This window comes from Camelus dromedarius, chromosome 1 (genome assembly GCF_036321535.1).
Source record: "Camelus dromedarius isolate mCamDro1 chromosome 1, mCamDro1.pat, whole genome shotgun sequence".
In the NCBI taxonomy this organism is placed as follows: domain Eukaryota; kingdom Metazoa; phylum Chordata; class Mammalia; order Artiodactyla; family Camelidae; genus Camelus; species Camelus dromedarius.
The window spans coordinates 72843503-72855462 of record NC_087436.1 but is presented as its reverse complement, the minus strand read 5'-3'; positions in this window follow the sequence as shown (position 1 = coordinate 72855462).

Below are 11960 nucleotides of genomic sequence, written 5' to 3'. Positions count from 1 at the left end.
AAAAAGGGGCTGAGAAATTGTTAGTTCCAGTCCTTTTTTCCCTTCATGTACAGAAAAAAAAAAAAAAAAACAACCTAGGAGTTGTAGAGAATTGGATTGTCCAAGTTCACATGATTATTGTTGGAGGAGTTAGGTCTAAAGCTTGTTTTCCCAGTGGGAGATTGTTCCATTAAGACAGTCACAATTTAATACAATTGGTTTAAGTAGATTATAGTGAAATAGATGATTTTGGATTACTCTTTCTGTTTTCATATTTTTATATCAAGGTATAATTAATTGCACTTGGGTTTCAGGATTATAGCTTTTGTTTGTTATAAAAATAGATGCTATAAAATATCATGTTTCCCACTTGAAGTTCTGTTGTGTAAGTTACATTTAAATTAACTATTAAAAATATTAAAATTGACACAGCTTTTGGCTTAGACAAGCTTAATCTGAGTACAGTCAGCAAAGGTGGCTTCTAGTTTGATACAGGCAAATAAATGTAGAAGGATCCAGACTTGGAAAGTGAAGGGGGGTGCGCAGAAATCTCGAGATAGGCATGCTCCTGGGGGAAGCCCTGGTTTATTTAAAATTGGTCAATATTAACGATGATACATTGTGAGACACAATTCATATCCTATTTGGGGATGCTTCATAAAATGCAACCAACTGGAAGAAGAAACACCACCTTGGTTCAACATTACACAGAACTCAAGGCGACACTGATTCCAGATGAGCCTGGAGCTGTGAGGTGCATTTTCTGGTTGTTTAAAGATCTCTGAACTAGTTTTGAGTCTTAGCTTTCCCTACACTAGTTTTGTGATCTTGAGGAAGACACTTAACTTCTCTTGTCTTCAGTTTTCTCATCTGTAAATTGAGGGGGTTGGTTTTAACATCATTAATAACCCTTCCAGTTTAAAGATACCACAAATATGGATTTGTCATATCTGGACCATCTCTAACAAATAGTGCCAAGAGTGAATTAATTTATCCTTTACAAATTTTATTTCCATTCTGGAACTTTGACTTGGCTTTTGGAATTCTTAGTTGTTAGAACTAATAAGGAGTTTCAGGCCATTCCCATTTCTGTTATTTTATGATCTACTGGAGACCATGTCACAAATGAAGTGCTCAGCACTGCAGGGCTGGCTGGTGTCTTTAAGCTGGAAAAGAGACAGCATCTCAACAGATGGAACCTCATGTCACGGCCATGTACCAGAGCTGGTGTGTGTGTGTGTGCGTGCACGTGTGTGTGTGCACACATGTGTGTGTAAAGAGGGATCTCTGACTAGTGTTTGGAAGTTGATTCTTTATATATTTATTTTTATAGATCTACACCTGTATCTATCTTTCCTTCTCTCTTTCTCTCTATACATTTCTATATATTTTATAAATTTCTATATATCTATATTTATACCCATATAGGGAGCTCTAGATATAAAGACATAAAGTCATATGGACATAGATACAGATATATGGAAATATATTTTAGGTGTTTAAATATGGCTATAGATAATTATAGCATTATTAACATATTTGATAAAATATATTGAATATAAACATATATTTCTCCTCCTGGGATATATAAATGAATAGGTAAACATCTCTCTCTCTCCCTCTCTCTTTTTCCCTCTCTCCCTCTCTCTTTCCCTCTCTCTCTCTCTCTTTCTCTCTATATATATAGATCTATGCTTCATAAAATGCAACCAACTAGCAGAAGAAAGACCACCTTGGTTGAATGTTTCGTGGAACTAAAGGTGACACTAATTCTATATAATATAATATTAAAATAATATAATACAATTATATCCATATATCACATAGATATAGATGGATATTATTACATCCATATATATCATATGTATGAATACCTATCTACATATCTATCTGTCTGTCTATATCCCAGGAGGAAAAAAATGTAGATGAGACTGATGGGAATGCTTCTCCCCAGGATGTATCCCACTAGGGCAGGTGGGCAGAAACCTTCTGTCCCTTCATGTTGTGGTGACATGATTAACTCACAGATGTGCCTGGCCTTTCCCTCCCTCTTGCCTGCCTATCCTGCTCTCCGGGGAGGTTCTTGCCTTGCTAAGCTGGTTGTTTTGGCCTTTGCCATAAAGAATCCAGAAGACATAGGACAGGAGAAGGGGGATGAGATGGGACTGAGCTGAGGAAGGAGTTTTCCAGGGAGGGTGGGTAGGAGAAGCAGAGCAGAAAAGTCAGAGAAGCTGCTGGGAGAAGAGGGGTTGTGCAAAGAAACAGTACCCCCTTCCCATGATTTGAGAAATCAGTCTTCAAAACTCTGTGTTGCTTCTGAACTCTGCTTTGGAGGGCAACGCTGCTTGGTGACTGAACCACACAATCCATGGCTCAGTAAATGTTGCAATAGTTGCAAATCTTTGCAAGGAGAACCAAAGGGCCTGCTGGGAAAAGCACTGAGGAAACCTTTGGAAGTGCCCGTTTTGCTCTCGGAAGTCAGCTTTAAGGGTCTGATATGCTGTTGAAAAGACTGGGGGTGGTACTCCAGGGGCACAGGTCAGAAACCCCACGAGAACAGGGCATGCCTCTATTTTGACTGCTGCTGCATATCCAGCGCCTGCTCTAGAGAGGGCTTTTTGGAGTGAATGAATGAGGAGTAAGTAGAAGAGTCTGTGAATGCAGGGTCTGTCTTAGGTCACTGATTCACCCTTAGTGAGGGGAGTTAATCTAGGGACTGATGCTCTGTATCCTGTTTCTTGAGAGAGAGAAGCAGTAAGCATGTAAGGAGTTCCAAATTGGGAAAAATACTGAAACTGTGGGGAAATAGAGGTGCTGGCCATGGAAGTGGTTTCCCTGTAATTCACTCATTTACAGCTTGTGACATTCTGAATAAAATACGAGAGGAGGAAGGGACTGTGTGTGGTCATTAATCTTGTCTGTAAAACAGAAATAATATTTCTTCTCTTGCAGAGCTGTTGTGAGGACTAGAAGTGGTGGATACTGATAGAAAACATGGGGCAATACATCCATACAGTACCCCTTATTATTACAGCCACCATTAACAGTCCCATTTTCAACTCTTCTTAAACAAAATCCCACTTATGCCCCAGACTCTACTTCTTTCCAGCAAAATCTCATGTGAGTTAACATATATAACACATAAAACACATAAAAGCTAGAGGAGGGAAGGTCCAGACTGCCCCTAAGTCCTATGCTTGGAACCCTCCAGATTCCTCCAAGTGCAACGTAGAAACCACCGAGCTGCTCCAAGGCCTCGTTTACAGCTGTGGGACCTGGGTACCAGGGGCAATCGTGATTTCCTGAGACACCCAGTTCTCTTCTTAAGCATCTCTCTTAAGTCAGTGAAATTGGTTTTTCGCCAAGCAGGGTTAAAAAAAAAAATTGTTACATGATTGAGATTTCTCTGATCCCAAGAAAAATGCTTAATCTGTCTTTTTTTTCCTTTTTTTTTTTCTCACTTGGTTTGACTGTTTCTCTTCTCACCCCGACTTGATTCCTTTAGTAATTAGCTCTGGAAGGAAATAACTCTCATGGTGAAAAGATCTAGAAGCTCAGATTCGAAACAAAATTCTAGCCAACATGGATATGTGTGATTCACAGTTGCTTTCAACCCACAGAAACTTGTTTGCACAAATTAATAACAACTTTTAATAAACAGATTTTACCATCCATGGATAAAAATATTCCAGTCAGGCTTTAGTTGAAAAGAAAGATATGATAGGAACCTATCCCCATGGCAACAGTATTTTTTGGAGTAGTTTCCACAATGATCTGTGACAACTTTCTGAAGAAGTTTGGGGGGGGTGGTTCTGTTTCACAACTACCCGAGTAAGTGAGAGGGAGAAAAAGAGAAGGGACACAGAGCCGAGTCTGTGGATTTTGAATTATCAGCTGGGTGAGCCTCACCTTAATTATATTCAGGGTGAACCTAATGGTGCTTGTGATGATAAAACTGAAACTCTTCAGAAAGCTAAATGATATTTCTCCATATGTAAGCTGCCAAACCTTGTGGATTAGTCTCTGCCTGAATAAGAGAACACATGCAACAGCTTGATAAGAATAATAAAGATTTATAGTTACTTAGAATTCATCTTGGGTCAAAATAAGTTTCCTTGGGCCATCCTACAAATCAAAGGGAGACTAAGAATTAAATTCATCTCAGCTAAAAAGACGTTGCTATATAAATGGCAGGTTATATCAGAAACTCTCTTCCAGGGCTGACTTGCTCAGAGTGTGCCTTAACAAGCCATAACATAAGGTGCCCTTTGCGACCCTAATGACTCTGGGAAGGAGTCATACAGAGTGAAGAGGGGAACTCCCTTTGTACCTCAGGCTCTTCATTAGTGAATCTTGGACCAGGACTGGGACTCAGGCAATGCAAAGAATACCACTTTCATAATCAGTAAGCACCGAAGCAAAGAAACCAGAGTCCAGGCTCCCATTTTGAACATAAATACGTATTGAATGCAATTTAAGGTACCCCCTTTATTTCTATTGTTTTATGATTTTGAAGTGAAATATTGCTCACTGTCAAAAATTTCAAATTGTACAAAAAAGTATCAGACAGGGAAAAATCATCCATTATCACCAGCCAGAGATGATGTCAAACTGATTTTGACATTTTAGGAGGATAAAGGTATCTTTAAAAGTCAGGCTAGCCCCTTGGTTTACAGATGAAGGCAGTGTTCAGGCAGGTGAGTCTGTGCGGAGCCTGCACAGCTAAGTACACCCAAGCTCACAGACTGCTCCTCCAGGACATTCTGCCCAACATCACTCTGCCTTTTGTGTTCAGTTATTTTATTTTATTTTCTAATTGTGTCAGGGAAATAATTAAATTTTCCAATCTTCAAGGTTTCTCAGAGAACAACAGCTTGCAGAAAGCAAACACACGTTCTGAATTGCAGACAAAGCCTGGACTGTTCTAATGGTAATTATGTAAATGCATCTCACAATTTGGACTTTATAAAAATGATAATTAAAAGTAAGGCTGGGCAAAAACATTATTCTTGTCAAAAGTACACTTATTTTTTCTCTAGCCATGTGCTTAATCTCCCTATTTTTGTATTTGAGAGGGACCACAAGAGATCTGTGGTTAAGCAGTAAATTAGACTTTAATCCCAATGATTTATCCTGGAAAATGTCACTGGAGCATTTTGGAGTAATTACGGAGTATCTCAGGACCCCACAAAGCCAGGAACATCTTCAGATGCTTACATTCTTAGGAACTCTTATTTTTGGAGGCTCCATTCTTCATCCTACAAATATGTGAAAATATACCAGCTTTGCATATGACATATCATTTTGGGCTATAAAATTCATGAAAGGACTTTTATAAAGTTGAAGGCTGTTAATAATTTATAGTCTTATGATATACACCTTATTATAGTTTATATGAGAAAGGGGTGTGTGTGACAAGTTGGCATATGTATTAGTTTCCTGTAGCTGCCACCGCAAACTGGATGGTTACAGACAAGAGAAATGTATTATCTCACAGTTGCTAAGGCCAGAAGTTCAAAGTCTGTTTCATTGGGTTAAAATCAAGGTGTTGACAGAGTCATGCTCCCTTTTGTAGACTCTAGGTAAGAATCTGTTCCTTGCCTCTTCCAAGTTCTGCAGGCTGCCCGAACTCCTTGGCTTGCCACGTTACTCCAATCTTTGCTTCCATTTGCACTTTGCTTTCTTCTCTGGGTGTATAATCTCTTATCTATCTCTTATAAGGACACAAATGATGACATTTAGGGCCCACCCAGATAATCCAGGGTTATCTCATCATCTCAAAATCCTTAACTTAATTATATTGGCAAAGATCCTTTTTCTAAATAAGCTAACATTTGTAGACTTTTAGAGATTAAGACTTGATTTTTTTTAATTTACTTTTTTATTTTAATGTGATCAATTTATAATGTGTTAATTTCTGGTGTACAGCATAGTGATTCAGTTTATATATATTTTTCATATTCTTTTTCATTATAGGTTATTGTAAGGTATTGAATATAGTTCCATCTGCTATACAGTAGAATTGTTTGTCTATTTTATATACAGTAGTTAGTATCTGCAAATCTCAAACTCCCAGTTTATCCCTCCCCACCCTCTTTCCCCTCGATAACCATGTTTGTTTCCTATGTCTGTGAGTCTGTTTCTGTTTTGTAAATAAGTTCATTTGTGTCATTTTTTAAAATTCCACATATAATTGATATCATATGGTATTTTTCTTTCTCTTTCTAGTTTATTTCACTTAGTATGACAATATTCAGGCCCATCCATGTTGCTGCAAATGACTTATTTCATTCTTTTTTATGGCTGATGGTATTCCATTGTGTGTGTGTGTGTGTGTATATATATATACATACGTACATATATATACCACATCTTCTTTATCCATTTATCTGTTGATGGACATTTGGGTTGTTTCCATGTCTTGGCTGTTGTAAATAGCACCGCTGTGAACATTGGGGTGCATGTATCTTTTTGAATTAGAGTTTCCCCTGGATATATAGGACCTCATGTTTTGGAGGCCATCATTTAGCCCACTACAGTATAATGTTACATTTTGTAGCTTTTCATATAAACTTTTATCAATTTTGATTTAGTCAGATTTTTATTTCTGTGTGTTGGTATCAATATGTTTTTCCCAGTCTCAAGCCTTTTTGTGGGCCCTTCAGAGGCTTCTAGCTCTGGGCACCTTGCTTGTACTGGATAAAAAAACCCATGAGAGAGACTTATCTTTAAAAAGGCTGGTTGACAGAACCCTTCTCATTGCCTGGAGCAGGCATTCTTCTAAGAGGCATTTCGCTGGGAAGCATTGGAAAAGGAGGAGATGCCTTTTTACATGGTCTTTGGATGTTAGGTTTCTGCAACAGCAAATAAGAGAAATATAGAGGATGAAACACTTGATGTCATATGAACTCCAGGCAGAGAAGCAATATGTTTTAATCCCAAACTGTGAGCATTTGCCAACTGTCTGCATTTGCCAGCTCTCAGGGACTTGGCACCCTTTTAGACCCTTTTCAAGAATTAATTCTAACATCTTTTCAAATAATCTTCACTTTATAGATGAGGAAGTTGTGTGCAGAGAGACTAAGTAATTTGCCCAAGTCACTCAACAAGAGGGTAGCAGAGTCAGAATTTGAACCCAGGTCTGTCTCACTGCAAAGTTCTGCTTTTCTGTGTACTGTGCAATGGCATTTCAGAAACAAGGAAAAGAGTGCATAAAACATATGACAAAGAAGTAAGAGTGTAGCCTTAAGGCCAACAGGATTAGAGCCAGAGAGACATGACCTCTGTTACTCCACATTAGTCTTCATTTCTATCCTGGGATGTTACCATCAGTTAATATCATTACTTGAACTGCTGTGTTTATTTGCTCGTTGGAAAACTGTATATAATTGATCCATAGTGGGGGTTCTAGTCCTTGCAACTAAACTTTTTTTGTGTGGTTTTCATTCTTCAAGTGTCTGGAATTTAAAAGAACTTCCTCAGATCATTGTTATTACCCAGCCTTGATGAATTCAATTAATATTAAGTGTTGTTAGCTCTCCATCCAGAGTGGATGAACCAGGAAATTCATATCCCTTACAGAAGTAGTTTCCAAATGTTAATAATTTCTTTGTTTAATGATACTACTTCTGTGTGTACTGTTGTCTATAGTATCATTTATTCAAAATTCCTTTAATACTTGCATTTTTAATTTATATTTATTTTAAAAGGCACCTCTGTGGCATCACTGGAAAATCAGTTTCACCCACTAGAAGTGGAAGGTAAACAACAAATGAATGCAATGAAAAGACGATGGCATTTCTTACTGCTGGCTGGACAGTGTTAGCTGCCCAAGGAACAGGTAGGGGGTTGCCTGGCTATTGTCGGAAAGAGAAATTAGCAAGTGCGAGAGAGGTGGTAAAGGCACATTGGCACTAAGTCCAGATTTCCTCCCTGACAAACTCTGAGATGGAATGAGACCTGAGAAGGGAGCAGCTTTCTCACCCGAAGATTCAGTGTGATTATGAGACTGTGTCTAAGCCACCTGCATCTGAGCCGTCTCACTACCCACCGTGGCGCCCCTCCCTTCTTGTGGTCTAAGGTCGGAAATTGAGGTTTCCTGTCATGTGCTGCTTCGACATTTGAAAGTGGGAGGGATTGAATGGTCTGACCAAAAGCTACCTGGCCCCTCACTCTGTGGATAAAGTCCCCTGGCCAAACCACCCTCCAAGTCACAGTGACGAGGCACAGGGCCTGCTTATGCCTCACTGGCAGGCTTCAGTTCCCTGCCTGCCTCTGGGATTATGAAAGTGAGCCAATCACATCTTCCGCAGGAATCTTGCCCTCTTGCTACGGCCTCCCACAAGCCCTGCTGGTTCACTCTGTTCCCAGGTGAACAGCTCCAGGTTTGCGTGCTGCGTTCTCCTCCCCCAGGCTGAGAATATGTGACTAGTAAGCTGCTGTGATCTCTTCTCTCCAGTGTCCTATGTCCTGCATCCAGCTATCTCCATAATCCTCGGAGGGGATCCTTCCCTCACCGGCGGAGTGAAGAGGAGGTGAACACAGCACTCCTCACTTGGGGAAATACTGCCGTCCTGTAGAACCGTACCCAGATAGATTCTCTTCCTGTTTATAGGCGCCCACTCATTCCCAAAAGAATCACCAACCGTCACAGAACAGACGGAAATGCTGCAGATGTCTTTCAGGTAGTAAGCCCTTGAGATAACAGAAGCTATCTTTTATCTTCTTAGGAGTCTTCATTTAATCTCATGAAGAGGGCAGTGGGCTTATTTGACACAAAATTGGTAGGTTCTTGTCTATAAGGTCTGATGTGGGGATTTTTTTTTTTTACTCCAAATTCTCCTTCCTCATGGTCCTGCCAAAGCACCTTCAACTTTTGTGATCACATCACTTAGCACTCAAAGCTCTTATTTTCCAAAGGTGAAAGATTAAATGCTGAAAGTTGTGCAACATGGTGGTTAAGGGCACAGGGTCTAGAAGCTCAGGAATCAGACTACCTGGATTCAAAGGTGGACCACTTACTTGCTGTGAGTTTAGGTAAGTTGCTGAACCTCTCTGAGCCTCAGTTTCCTTACTAACAGTACCTTCCTCATGGGAATCTTATGGAGTTACATATAAAGAACTTAGAATAGTACCTGGTACATAGTAAATGTTTATAAATTAGCTATTGTTATTAGAGAAGAAGCAACTCACTACCCCTTTAACACTTGAGCTCAAACTGACTTCAAAGCCATCCAGGCAATAGGATCCTGAGGACCAAGGATGCTGGACACACATATTTTGATGGGAAAGTGGACATAGGGTACCATCCAAAACTGATGGGGCTTTGCAAGGGAGGCTCGTAGCAACATGAAGAGTGGGTACCTGGTGGTGGAAGAAAGAATACGAAACAGGCAGGAAATAGGAGTGAAAATATACTTCACTGTTCTTATTTTAGGGGAAGGAGAGCTCACGATTCCATATCTGGGTGATCAGGAAATGCCATGGGTGTCAGTGTGAGAAGCTGGTAGGACACAGAGCTCCCTTCCTTCCCCGAGGAACTGGTGTGCCCTCCCTTGCTTTGTAGTCCCTTCTGTCCATATCTTTTTCTACTAGTTTTTAAGCTTCTTGAGGGCAAGAACCAAGCTTTGTCTTTTTTTTATTCCCCACGGAGCATATTACAGTGGCACGAAGAACGCATGTGGTGGAATATATGTTGAATTAGCTGCTTAGGTGTTAGTCGGGACAAAAATTGAACTCCTGTCAAAAAGAAACTCAACAATACAGTGGCTCAGACAAAACAGAGGTTTATTTTCTCTCCTGTAACACCCCAGAAGTAGGTGGCTTTGCTCCATGATGTCATTCAAGGGGCTGGGATTCTTTATATCATGGCTTTACTACCCCTGAGGAATTTGTCTTCATCTGCGTGGTCAAAGCTGTTATGTCCAAAGACCATAATAAAGGGTAGTGGAGGCACGCAGGTTCCTTGGAGGAATAATCTGCACTCAGCACGTGGCTACAGGACCCCACTTCGATGGGAGATGTTGCCTACAGATGGGCAGACTTTCACTCAGCCAGTACTAAGGAGCAAAAAAGAAGAAGCAGGGGATGATATTGGGAGAAAATTAGCAATCTTTGCACATTTAGTTAATTTTGGAATATTTACCTGACACTGCTGTGTCCTTGAATGCTTCTTAAGAATGAAGATCAATGGGGAGGGAGAGGGTAAGAATCTTGGGGGTGATCTGTGTGCCCAGCTTTCTGAACCACGCTGTCTGTGACTGATGCCTCATTTTCCTAGGAAGCCACAAATCTTTGGGAGATTTTTTTGGTCAGAGGCCAAATGGCCTTTGTCAACAATAGTTGGAGAACATTTTTTTTTCCTGTGGAAGAAAAATCTAAAGGGAAAAGGGAGCTAGAATTACATGTAAAGCATGGTATGTTTTCTTAAAATTAAATGGGCATATTTTGGTCTCTGAAGCAGTTCTACCAAATATAGAAAGCATTTCAGAATTCTCTGAGAGCAGTCTAAGCTTGGAATGTTAATGTCGACTTGAGAAATCATTTACAGCACCAAGAGACAGACACATAAAATGCAAATGAGGCTTTCTAATTCAGGAGTTTTCCATTTTTGAGTCATGAAAACTTCTTTAATTAAGCAATTTTGAAGCATTAATCAAGCGATAAAAATGCTCTGGATGTGAACATTCAAAATAAACGGCAATAAAACCAATAGTCCACGGATTGTGGATAATCCACGACTGTTAGGATAGGCAGTTGGAGGTTTTAGAGTTGGAATAACTTCTCTTCTCTTTACTGTCTTGCTTCTTACATGAATCAGGGCGATTCAAGGGTAATGTAGTCTGCCTATATGTTGCCACAAGGGCTTCATTTGCTCTTTTTTTAGCTCCTAATCACACTTGGGGATAATTGCCCTAATGTAGTCTTTAAATGGGAGTGTAATGTTTGAATTAGGAAAACAGGGAAGAGCTGTTTTCAGGAGTAATATTCTCATAAAATATGATATGAAATAAAAAATCCCGTAGTACACACACACACACACACACACACACAATACTAAACCAGCTGTAAAAATACCCCCAAGAAGCCTAGGGGGTGCTTTGGCCGAATCTCTTCTCTTTGAGTTAGAGGGTGGGGTGCATAGGGCACATGTGTTCATCCTGATATGGTTTCTCCAGGCATGTTCCACAAGAACAGGTTTCGAGGGACATGATGGTTTATTTTACATGTCCACTTGAGTGGGTCATTGGGTGCCCAGATTAAACACTTTTTCTGGGTGTGTCTGTGAGAATGTTCCCAAACGAGATCAGCATTTGAACTGGTGGACTCAGTAGAACGCCCCCTCCCCCAGGAGATTCCCCTCCACCTCAACATGGGTGGACATCACCCAATTCATTGAGGGGCTGAATGAAACAAAAAGTGGAGGAAGGAGGAATTTGCCCCCTTTTATCCTGCCTCACTGTTGAGCTGGGACGTCATCTCAGACTGAGATTCACATCACCGTCTTCGTTGATTCCCAGGCCTTCAGACTCAGACTGAATTATACCACTGTGTTTTGGAGTCTTCAGCTTGTAGGCAGCAGACTGAGGGACTTCTTTACCTCCAGAGTTGAGTGAGCCGACGCCTCATGATTAACCACCTTTCTATACGGGAGAAGCCTGGCTTCACAGGCAGGTTGTGGTGTCTCACAACCCCTGAGGCCTGTCACGGGGATCACAGGGCACTGGCCCCGTGGTAGGCAGTGCTGTATTTCCACAGAGCAGTCTTGCCCCTCTGAGGGCTGTCTTTGGTGGGTGACTATGGAGCAGAGTTTGTCCAGATCTTAGCAGGGATGCTTCACATTGCTGAAGTTTCCGCTCTTCTGGGAGAAGCCTCCTGTGACTGGATTTACCTAAAGACACTGTACCTTACTCCCGGTTACTCTGTGACATCACCGTTTGATTGTCCTCTCTGTCTCCGCTTCCACCAGACTGTGAAATCTG